The sequence below is a fragment of the Lepisma saccharinum genome, chromosome 24 (genome assembly GCF_977018435.1).
Source record: "Lepisma saccharinum chromosome 24, izLepSacc3.1, whole genome shotgun sequence".
Classification (NCBI taxonomy): domain Eukaryota; kingdom Metazoa; phylum Arthropoda; class Insecta; order Zygentoma; family Lepismatidae; genus Lepisma; species Lepisma saccharinum.
The window spans coordinates 63,950,687-63,962,717 of NC_139252.1; positions in this window are offsets into that span (position 1 = coordinate 63,950,687).

Sequence of the window (12,031 nt, forward strand, 5' to 3'; positions counted from 1 at the left end):
ATATAAGGTCAAAAACTACATACTCAGATCTTCACCAAACTTTGCAGGGATACATTGGATGTCAAGACACGTGGAAAAAACGTACAAAACAAGAGATTGGAGACATCAAGATTTTCGACGAATTTTTTAAGAATTTTCAAATTTTCAGAAAGGATGTTCCAGATAAGGTCAAAAACGACATACTCAGATCTTCACCAAACTTTGCAGGGATACATTGGAGGTCGAGACACGTGGAAAAAACGTACAAAACAAGAGATTGGAGACATCAAGATTTTGGACGAATTTTTGAAGAATTTTCAAATTTTCTGATAGGAGGTCCCAGATAAGGTCAAAAACTACATACTCAGATCTCCACCAAACATTGCAGGGATACATTGGATGTCAAGACACGTGGAAAAAACGTACAAAACAAGAGATTGGAGACATCAAGATTTTCGACGAATTTTTGAAGAATTTTCAAATTTTCAGATAGGAGGTTCCAGATAAGGTCAAAAACTACATACTCAGATCTTCACCAAACGTTGCAGGGATACTTTGCATGTCAAGACACGTGGAAAAAACGTACAAAACAAGAGATTGGAGACATCAAGATTTTCGACGAATTTTTTAAGAATTTTCAAATTTTCAGATGGGAGGTTCCAGATAAGGTCAAAAACGACATACTCAGATCTTCACCAAACTTTGCATGGATACATTGGATGTCAAGACACGTGGAAAAAACGTACAAAACAAGAGATTGGGGTCATCAAGATTTTGCACGGATTTTTGAAGAATTTTCAAATTTTCAGATAGGAGGTTCCAGATAAGGTCAAAAACTACATACTCAGATCTTCACCAAACTTTGCAGGGATCCATTGGAGGTCGAGACACGTGGAAAAAACGTACAAAACAAGAGATTGGAGACATCAAGATTTTGGACGAATTTTTGAAGAATTTTCAAATTTTCAGATAGGAGGTTCCAGATAAGGTCTAAAACTACATACTCAGATCTCCACCAAACATTGCAGGAATACATTGGATGTCAAGACACGTGGAAAAAACGTACAAAACAAGAGATTGGAGACATCAAGATTTTCGACGAATTTTTGAAGAATTTTCAAATTTTCAGAAAGGATGTTCCAGATGAGGTCAAAAACTACATACTCAGATCTTCACCAAACTTTGCAGGGATCCATTGGAGGTCGAGACACGTGGAAAAAACGTACAAAACAAGAGATCGGAGACATCAAGATTTTCGACGAATTTTTGAAGAATTTTCAAATTTTCAGATAGGAGGTTCCAGATAAGGTCTAAAACTACATACTCAGATCTCCACCAAACATTGCAGGAATACATTGGATGTCAAGACACGTGGAAAAAACGTACAAAACAAGAGATTGGAGACATCAAGATTTTCGACGAATTTTTGAAGAATTTTCAAATTTTCAGAAAGGATGTTCCAGATAAGGTCAAAAACGACATACTCAGATCTTCACCAAACTTTGCAGGGATCCATTGGAGGTCGAGACACGTGGAAAAAACGTACAAAACAAGAGATTGGAGACATCAAGATTTTGGACGAATTTTTGAAGAATTTTCAAATTTTCAGATAGGAGGTTCCAGATAAGGTCTAAAACTACATACTCAGATCTCCACCAAACATTGCAGGAATACATTGGATGTCAAGACACGTGGAAAAAACGTACAAAACAAGAGATTGGAGACATCAAGATTTTCGACGAATTTTTGAAGAATTTTCAAATTTTCAGATAGGAGGTTCCAGATAAGGTCAAAAACTACATACTCAGATCTTCACCAAACGTTGCAGGGATACTTTGCATGTCAAGACACGTGGAAAAAACGTACAAAACAAAAGATTGGAGACATCAAGATTTTCGACGAATTTTTTAAGAATTTTCAAATTTTCAGATGGGAGGTTCCAGATAAGGTCAAAAACGACATACTCAGATCTTCACCAAACTTTGCATGGATACATTGGATGTCAAGACACGTGGAAAAAACGTACAAAACAAGAGATTGGAGACATCAAGATTTTGGACGAATTTTTTAAGAATTCTCAAATTTTCAGAAAGGAGGTTCCATATAAGGTCAAAAACTACATACTCAGATCTTCACCAAACTTTGCAGGGATACTTTGGATGTCAAGACACGTGGAAAAAACGTACAAAACAAGAGATTGGGGTCATCAAGATTTTGGACGAATTTTTTAAGAATTTTCAAATTTTCAGATGGGAGGTTCAATATAAGGTCAAAAACTACATACTCAGATCTTCACCAAACTTTGCAGGGATACATTGGAGGTCGAGACACGTGGAAAAAAAGTACAAAACAAGAGATTGGGGTCATCAAGATTTAGGACGGATTTTTTAGGAATTTTCAAATTTTCAGATGGGAGGTTCCAGATAAGGTCAAAAACTACATACTCAGATCTTCACCAAACATTGCAGGGATACATTGGATGTCAAGACACGTGGAAAAAACGTACAAAACAAGAGATTGGAGACATCAAGATTTTGGACGAATTTTTTAAGAATTTTCAAATTTTCAGATAGGAGGTTCCAGATGAGGTCAAAAACTACATACTCAGATCTTCACCAAACTTTGCAGGAATACTTTGCATGTCAAGACACGTGGAAAAAACGTACAAAACAAGAGATCGGAGACATCAAGATTTTCGACGAATTTTTTAAGAATTTCAAATTTTCAGATGGGAGGTTCCAGATAAGGTCAAAAACTACATACTCAGATCTTCACCAAACTTTGCAGGGATCCATTGGAGGTCGAGACACGTGGAAAAAAAGTACAAAACAAGAGATTGGGGTCATCAAGATTTTGGACGGATTTTTTAGGAATTTTCAAATTTTCAGATGGGAGGTTCCAGATAAGGTCAAAAACTACATACTCAGATCTTCACCAAACATTGCAGGAATACTTTGCATGTCAAGACACGTGGAAAAAACGTACAAAACAAGAGATCGGAGACATCAAGATTTTCGACGAATTTTTGAAGAATTTTCAAATTTTCAGATAGGAGGTTCCAGATAAGGTCTAAAACTACATACTCAGATCTCCTCCAAACATTGCAGGAATACATTGGATGTCAAGACACGTGGAAAAAACGTACAAAACAAGAGATTGGAGACATCAAGATTTTCGACGAATTTTTGAAGAATTTTCAAATTTTCAGATAGGAGGTTCCAGATAAGGTCAAAAACTACATACTCAGATCTTCACCAAACTTTGCAGGGATCCATTGGAGGTCGAGACACGTGGAAAAAACGTACAAAACAAGAGATTGGAGACATCAAGATTTTGGACGAATTTTTGAAGAATTTTCAAATTTTCAGATAGGAGGTTCCAGATAAGGTCTAAAACTACATACTCAGATCTCCACCAAACATTGCAGGAATACATTGGATGTCAAGACACGTGGAAAAAACGTACAAAACAAGAGATTGGAGACATCAAGATTTTCGACGAATTTTTGAAGAATTTTCAAATTTTCAGAAAGGATGTTCCAGATGAGGTCAAAAACTACATACTCAGATCTTCACCAAACTTTGCAGGGATACTTTGGATGTCAAGACACGTGGAAAAAACGTACAAAACAAGAGATCGGAGACATCAAGATTTTCGACGAATTTTTGAAGAATTTTCAAATTTTCAGATAGGAGGTTCCAGATAAGGTCTAAAACTACATACTGAGATCTCCACCAAACATTGCAGGAATACATTGGATGTCAAGACACGTGGAAAAAACGTACAAAACAAGAGATTGGAGACATCAAGATTTTCGACGAATTTTTGAAGAATTTTCAAATTTTCAGAAAGGATGTTCCAGATAAGGTCAAAAACGACATACTCAGATCTTCACCAAACTTTGCAGGGATCCATTGGAGGTCGAGACACGTGGAAAAAACGTACAAAACAAGAGATTGGAGACATCAAGATTTTGGACGAATTTTTGAATAATTTTCAAATTTTCAGAAAGGATGTTCCAGATAAGGTCAAAAACGACATACTCAGATCTTCACCAAACTTTGCAGGGATACATTGGAGGTCGAGACACGTGGAAAAAACGTACAAAACAAGAGATTGGAGACATCAAGATTTTGGACGAATTTTTGAAGAATTTTCAAATTTTCTGATAGGAGGTCCCAGATAAGGTCAAAAACTACATACTCAGATCTCCACCAAACATTGCAGGGATACATTGGATGTCAAGACACGTGGAAAAAACGTACAAAACAAGAGATTGGAGACATCAAGATTTTCGACGAATTTTTGAAGAATTTTCAAATTTTCAGATAGGAGGTTCCAGATAAGGTCAAAAACTACATACTCAGATCTTCACCAAACGTTGCAGGGATACTTTGCATGTCAAGACACGTGGAAAAAACGTACAAAACAAGAGATTGGAGACATCAAGATTTTCGACGAATTTTTTAAGAATTTTCAAATTTTCAGATGGGAGGTTCCAGATAAGGTCAAAAACGACATACTCAGATCTTCACCAAACTTTGCATGGATACATTGGATGTCAAGACACGTGGAAAAAACGTACAAAACAAGAGATTGGGGTCATCAAGATTTTGCACGGATTTTTTAGGAATTTTCAAATTTTCAGATGGGAGGTTCCAGATAAGGTCAAAAACTACATACTCAGATCTTCACCAAACTTTGCAGGGATACATTGGATGTCAAGACACGTGGAAAAAACGTACAAAACAAGAGATTGGAGACATCAAGATTTTGGACGAATTTTTTAAGAATTTTCAAATTTTCAGATAGGAGGTTCCATATAAGGTCAAAAACTACATACTCAGATCTTCACCAAACTTTGCATGGATACATTATGTGTCAAGACACGTGGAAAAAACGTACAAAACAAAAGATTGGAGACATCAAGATTTTGGTCGAATTTTTTAAGAATTTTCAAATTTTCAGATGGGAGGTTCCAGATAAGGTCAAAAACTACATACTCAGATCTTCACCAAACTTTGCAGGGATACATTGGATGTCAAGACACGTGGAAAAAACGTACAAAAAAGAGATTGGAGACATCAAGATTTTGGACGAATTTTTTAACAATTTTCAAATTTTCAGAAAGGATGTTCCAGATAAGGTCAAAAACGACATACTCAGATCTTCACCAAACTTTGCAGGGATACATTGGATATCAAGACACGTGGAAAAAACGTACAAAACAAGAGATTGGAGACATCAAGATTTTGGACGAATTTTTTAAGAATTTTCAAATTTTCAGAAAGGATGTTCCAGATAAGGTCAAAAACGACATACTCAGATCTTCACCAAACTTTGCAGGGATCCATTGGAGGTCGAGACACGTGGAAAAAACGTACAAAACAAGAGATTGGAGACATCAAGATTTTGGACGAATTTTTGAAGAATTTTCAAATTTTCAGATAGGAGGTTCCAGATAAGGTCTAAAACTACATACTCAGATCTCCACCAAACATTGCAGGAATACATAGGATGTCAAGACACGTGGAAAAAACGTACAAAACAAGAGATTGGAGACATCAAAATTTTGGACGAATTTTTTAAGAATTTTCAAATTTTCAGATAGGAGGTTCCAGATGAGGTCAAAAACTACATACTCAGATCTTCACCAAACTTTGCAGGAATACTTTGCATGTCAAGACACGTGGAAAAAACGTACAAAACAAGAGATCGGAGACATCAAGATTTTCGACGAATTTTTTAAGAATTTTCAAATTTTCAGATGGGAGGTTCCAGATAAGGTCAAAAACGACATACTCAGATCTTCACCAAACTTTGCATGGATACATTGGATGTCAAGACACGTGGAAAAAACATACAAAACATAGGATTGGTGACATCAAGATTTTGGACGAATTTTTTAAGAATTTTCAAATTTTCAGATAGGAGGTTCCATATAAGGTCAAAAACTACATACTCAGATCTTCACCAAACTTTGCAGGGATACATTGGAGGTCGAGACACGTGGAAAAAAAGTACAAAACAAGAGATTGGGGTCATCAAGATTTTGGACGGATTTTTTAGGAATTTTCAAATTTTCAGATGGGAGGTTCCAGATAAGGTCAAAAACTACATACTCAGATCTTCACCAAACATTGCAGGGATACATTGGATGTCAAGACACGTGGAAAAAACGTACAAAACAAGAGATTGGAGACATCAAGATTTTGGACGAATTTTTTAAGAATTTTCAAATTTTCAGATAGGAGGTTCCAGATGAGGTCAAAAACTACATACTCAGATCTTCACCAAACTTTGCAGGAATACTTTGCATGTCAAGACACGTGGAAAAAACGTACAAAACAAGAGATCGGAGACATCAAGATTTTCGACGAATTTTTTAAGAATTTTCAAATTTTCAGATGGGAGGTTCCAGATAAGGTCAAAAACGACATACTCAGATCTTCACCAAACTTTGCAGGGATCCATTGGAGGTCGAGACACGTGGAAAAAACGTACAAAACAAGAGATTGGAGACATCAAGATTTTGGACGAATTTTTTAAGAATTTTCAAATTTTCAGATAGGAGGTTCCATATAAGGTCAAAAACTACATACTCAGATCTTCACCAAACTTTGCAGGGATACATTGGATGTCAAGACACGTGGAAAAAACGTACAAAACAAAAGATTGGAGACATCAAGATTTTCGACGAATTTTTTAAGAATTTTCAAATTTTCAGATGGGAGGTTCAATATAAGGTCAAAAACTACATACTCAGATCTTCACCAAACTTTGCATGGATACATTGGATGTCAAGACACGTGGAAAAAACATACAAAACATAGGATTCGGAACATCAAGATTTTGGTCGAATTTTTTAAGAATTTTCAAATTTTCAGATAGGAGGTTCCATATAAGGTCAAAAACTACATACTCAGATCTTCACCAAACATTGCAGGAATACATTTGATGTCAAGACACGTGGAAAAAACGTACAAAACAAGAGATTGGGGTCATCAAGATTTTGCACGGATTTTTTAGGAATTTTCAAATTTTCAGATGGGAGGTTCCAGATAAGGTCAAAAACTACATACTCAGATCTTCACCAAACTTTGCAGGGATACATTGGATGTCAAGACACGTGGAAAAAACGTACAAAACAAGAGATTGGAGACATCAAGATTTTGGACGAATTTTTTAAGAATTTTCAAATTTTCAGATAGGAGGTTCCATATAAGGTCAAAAACTACATACTCAGATCTTCACCAAACTTTGCATGGATACATTATGTGTCAAGACACGTGGAAAAAACGTACAAAACAAAAGATTGGAGACATCAAGATTTTGGTCGAATTTTTTAAGAATTTTCAAATTTTCAGATGGGAGGTTCCAGATAAGGTCAAAAACTACATACTCAGATCTTCACCAAACTTTGCAGGGATACATTGGATGTCAAGACACGTGGAAAAAACGTACAAAAAAGAGATTGGAGACATCAAGATTTTGGACGAATTTTTTAAGAATTTTCAAATTTTCAGATGGGATGTTCCAGATAAGGTCAAAAACGACATACTCAGATCTTCACCAAACTTTGCAGGGATACATTGGATATCAAGACACGTGGAAAAAACGTACGAAACAAGAGATTGGAGACATCAAGATTTTGGACGAATTTTTTAAGAATTTTCAAATTTTCAGAAAGGATGTTCCAGATAAGGTCAAAAACGACATTCTCAGATCTTCACCAAACTTTGCAGGGATCCATTGGAGGTCGAGACACGTGGAAAAAACGTACAAAACAAGAGATTGGAGACATCAAGATTTTGGACGAATTTTTGAAGAATTTTCAAATTTTCAGATAGGAGGTTCCAGATAAGGTCTAAAACTACATACTCAGATCTCCACCAAACATTGCAGGAATACATTGGATGTCAAGACACGTGGAAAAAACGTACAAAACAAGAGATTGGAGACATCAAAATTTTGGACGAATTTTTTAAGAATTTTCAAATTTTCAGATAGGAGGTTCCAGATGAGGTCAAAAACTACATACTCAGATCTTCACCAAACTTTGCAGGAATACTTTGCATGTCAAGACACGTGGAAAAAACGTACAAAACAAGAGATCGGAGACATCAAGATTTTCGACGAATTTTTTAAGAATTTTCAAATTTTCAGATGGGAGGTTCCAGATAAGGTCAAAAACGACATACTCAGATCTTCACCAAACTTTGCATGGATACATTGGATATCAAGACACGTGGAAAAAACATACAAAACATAGGATTGGTGACATCAAGATTTTGGACGAATTTTTTAAGAATTTTCAAATTTTCAGATAGGAGGTTCCATATAAGGTCAAAAACTACATACTCAGATCTTCACCAAACTTTGCAGGGATACATTGGAGGTCGAGACACGTGGAAAAAAAGTACAAAACAAGAGATTGGGGTCATCAAGATTTTGGACGGATTTTTTAGGAATTTTCAAATTTTCAGATGGGAGGTTCCAGATAAGGTCAAAAACTACATACTCAGATCTTCACCAAACATTGCAGGGATACATTGGATGTCAAGACACGTGGAAAAAACGTACAAAACAAGAGATTGGAGACATCAAGATTTTGGACGAATTTTTTAAGAATTTTCAAATTTTCAGATAGGAGGTTCCAGATGAGGTCAAAAACTACATACTCAGATCTTCACCAAACTTTGCAGGAATACTTTGCATGTCAAGACACGTGGAAAAAACGTACAAAACAAGAGATCGGAGACATCAAGATTTTCGACGAATTTTTTAAGAATTTTCAAATTTTCAGATGGGAGGTTCCAGATAAGGTCAAAAACGACATACTCAGATCTTCACCAAACTTTGCAGGGATCCATTGGAGGTCGAGACACGTGGAAAAAACGTACAAAACAAGAGATTGGAGACATCAAGATTTTGGACGAATTTTTTAAGAATTTTCAAATTTTCAGATAGGAGGTTCCATATAAGGTCAAAAACTACATACTCAGATCTTCACCAAACTTTGCAGGGATACATTGGATGTCAAGACACGTGGAAAAAACGTACAAAACAAGAGATTGGAGACATCAAGATTTTGGACGAATTTTTTAAGAATTTTCAAATTTTCAGATAGGAGGTTCCATATAAGGTCAAAAACTACATACTCAGATCTTCACCAAACTTTGCATGGATACATTATGTGTCAAGACACGTGGAAAAAACGTACAAAACAAAAGATTGGAGACATCAAGATTTTGGTCGAATTTTTTAAGAATTTTCAAATTTTCAGATGGGAGGTTCCAGATAAGGTCAAAAACTACATACTCAGATCTTCACCAAACTTTGCAGGGATACATTGGATGTCAAGACACGTGGAAAAAACGTACAAAAAAGAGATTGGAGACATCAAGATTTTGGACGAATTTTTTAACAATTTTCAAATTTTCAGAAAGGATGTTCCAGATAAGGTCAAAAACGACATACTCAGATCTTCACCAAACTTTGCAGGGATACATTGGATATCAAGACACGTGGAAAAAACGTACAAAACAAGAGATTGGAGACATCAAGATTTTGGACGAATTTTTTAAGAATTTTCAAATTTTCAGATAGGAGGTTCCAGATAAGGTCAAAAACTACATACTCAGATCTTCACCAAACTTTGCAGGGATACATTGGATGTCAAGACACGTGGAAAAAACGTACAAAACAAGAGATTGGAGACATCAAGATTTTGGACGAATTTTTTAAGAATTTTCAAATTTTCAGATAGGAGGTTCCAGATGAGGTCAAAAACTACATACTCAGATCTTCACCAAACTTTGCAGGAATACTTTGCATGTCAAGACACGTGGAAAAAACGTACAAAACAAGAGATCGGAGACATCAAGATTTTCGACGAATTTTTTAAGAATTTTCAAATTTTCAGATGGGAGGTTCCAGATAAGGTCAAAAACGACATACTCAGATCTTCACCAAACTTTGCAGGGATCCATTGGAGGTCGAGACACGTGGAAAAAACGTACAAAACAAGAGATCGGAGACATCAAGATTTTCGACGAATTTTTGAAGAATTTTCAAATTTTCAGATAGGAGGTTCCAGATAAGGTCTAAAACTACATACTCAGATCTCCACCAAACATTGCAGGAATACATTGGATGTCAAGACACGTGGAAAAAACGTACAAAACAAGAGATTGGAGACATCAAGATTTTCGACGAATTTTTGAAGAATTTTCAAATTTTCAGAAAGGATGTTCCAGATAAGGTCAAAAACGACATACTCAGATCTTCACCAAACTTTGCAGGGATCCATTGGAGGTCGAGACACGTGGAAAAAACGTACAAAACAAGAGATTGGAGACATCAAGATTTTGGACGAATTTTTGAAGAATTTTCAAATTTTCAGATAGGAGGTTCCAGATAAGGTCTAAAACTACATACTCAGATCTCCACCAAACATTGCAGGAATACATTGGATGTCAAGACACGTGGAAAAAACGTACAAAACAAGAGATTGGAGACATCAAGATTTTCGACGAATTTTTGAAGAATTTTCAAATTTTCAGATAGGAGGTTCCAGATAAGGTCAAAAACTACATACTCAGATCTTCACCAAACGTTGCAGGGATACTTTGCATGTCAAGACACGTGGAAAAAACGTACAAAACAAAAGATTGGAGACATCAAGATTTTCGACGAATTTTTTAAGAATTTTCAAATTTTCAGATGGGAGGTTCCAGATAAGGTCAAAAACGACATACTCAGATCTTCACCAAACTTTGCATGGATACATTGGATGCCAAGACACGTGGAAAAAACGTACAAAACAAGAGATTGGAGACATCAAGATTTTGGACGAATTTTTTAAGAATTCTCAAATTTTCAGAAAGGAGGTTCCATATAAGGTCAAAAACTACATACTCAGATCTTCACCAAACTTTGCAGGGATACTTTGGATGTCAAGACACGTGGAAAAAACGTACAAAACAAGAGATTGGGGTCATCAAGATTTTGGACGAATTTTTTAAGAATTTTCAAATTTTCAGATGGGAGGTTCAATATAAGGTCAAAAACTACATACTCAGATCTTCACCAAACTTTGCAGGGATACATTGGAGGTCGAGACACGTGGAAAAAAAGTACAAAACAAGAGATTGGGGTCATCAAGATTTAGGACGGATTTTTTAGGAATTTTCAAATTTTCAGATGGGAGGTTCCAGATAAGGTCAAAAACTACATACTCAGATCTTCACCAAACATTGCAGGGATACATTGGATGTCAAGACACGTGGAAAAAACGTACAAAACAAGAGATTGGAGACATCAAGATTTTGGACGAATTTTTTAAGAATTTTCAAATTTTCAGATAGGAGGTTCCAGATGAGGTCAAAAACTACATACTCAGATCTTCACCAAACTTTGCAGGAATACTTTGCATGTCAAGACACGTGGAAAAAACGTACAAAACAAGAGATCGGAGACATCAAGATTTTCGACGAATTTTTTAAGAATTTCAAATTTTCAGATGGGAGGTTCCAGATAAGGTCAAAAACTACATACTCAGATCTTCACCAAACTTTGCAGGGATCCATTGGAGGTCGAGACACGTGGAAAAAAAGTACAAAACAAGAGATTGGGGTCATCAAGATTTTGGACGGATTTTTTAGGAATTTTCAAATTTTCAGATGGGAGGTTCCAGATAAGGTCAAAAACTACATACTCAGATCTTCACCAAACATTGCAGGAATACTTTGCATGTCAAGACACGTGGAAAAAACGTACAAAACAAGAGATCGGAGACATCAAGATTTTCGACGAATTTTTGAAGAATTTTCAAATTTTCAGATAGGAGGTTCCAGATAAGGTCTAAAACTACATACTCAGATCTCCTCCAAACATTGCAGGAATACATTGGATGTCAAGACACGTGGAAAAAACGTACAAAACAAGAGATTGGAGACATCAAGATTTTCGACGAATTTTTGAAGAATTTTCAAATTTTCAGATAGGAGGTTCCAGATAAGGTCAAAAACTACATACTCAGATCTTCACC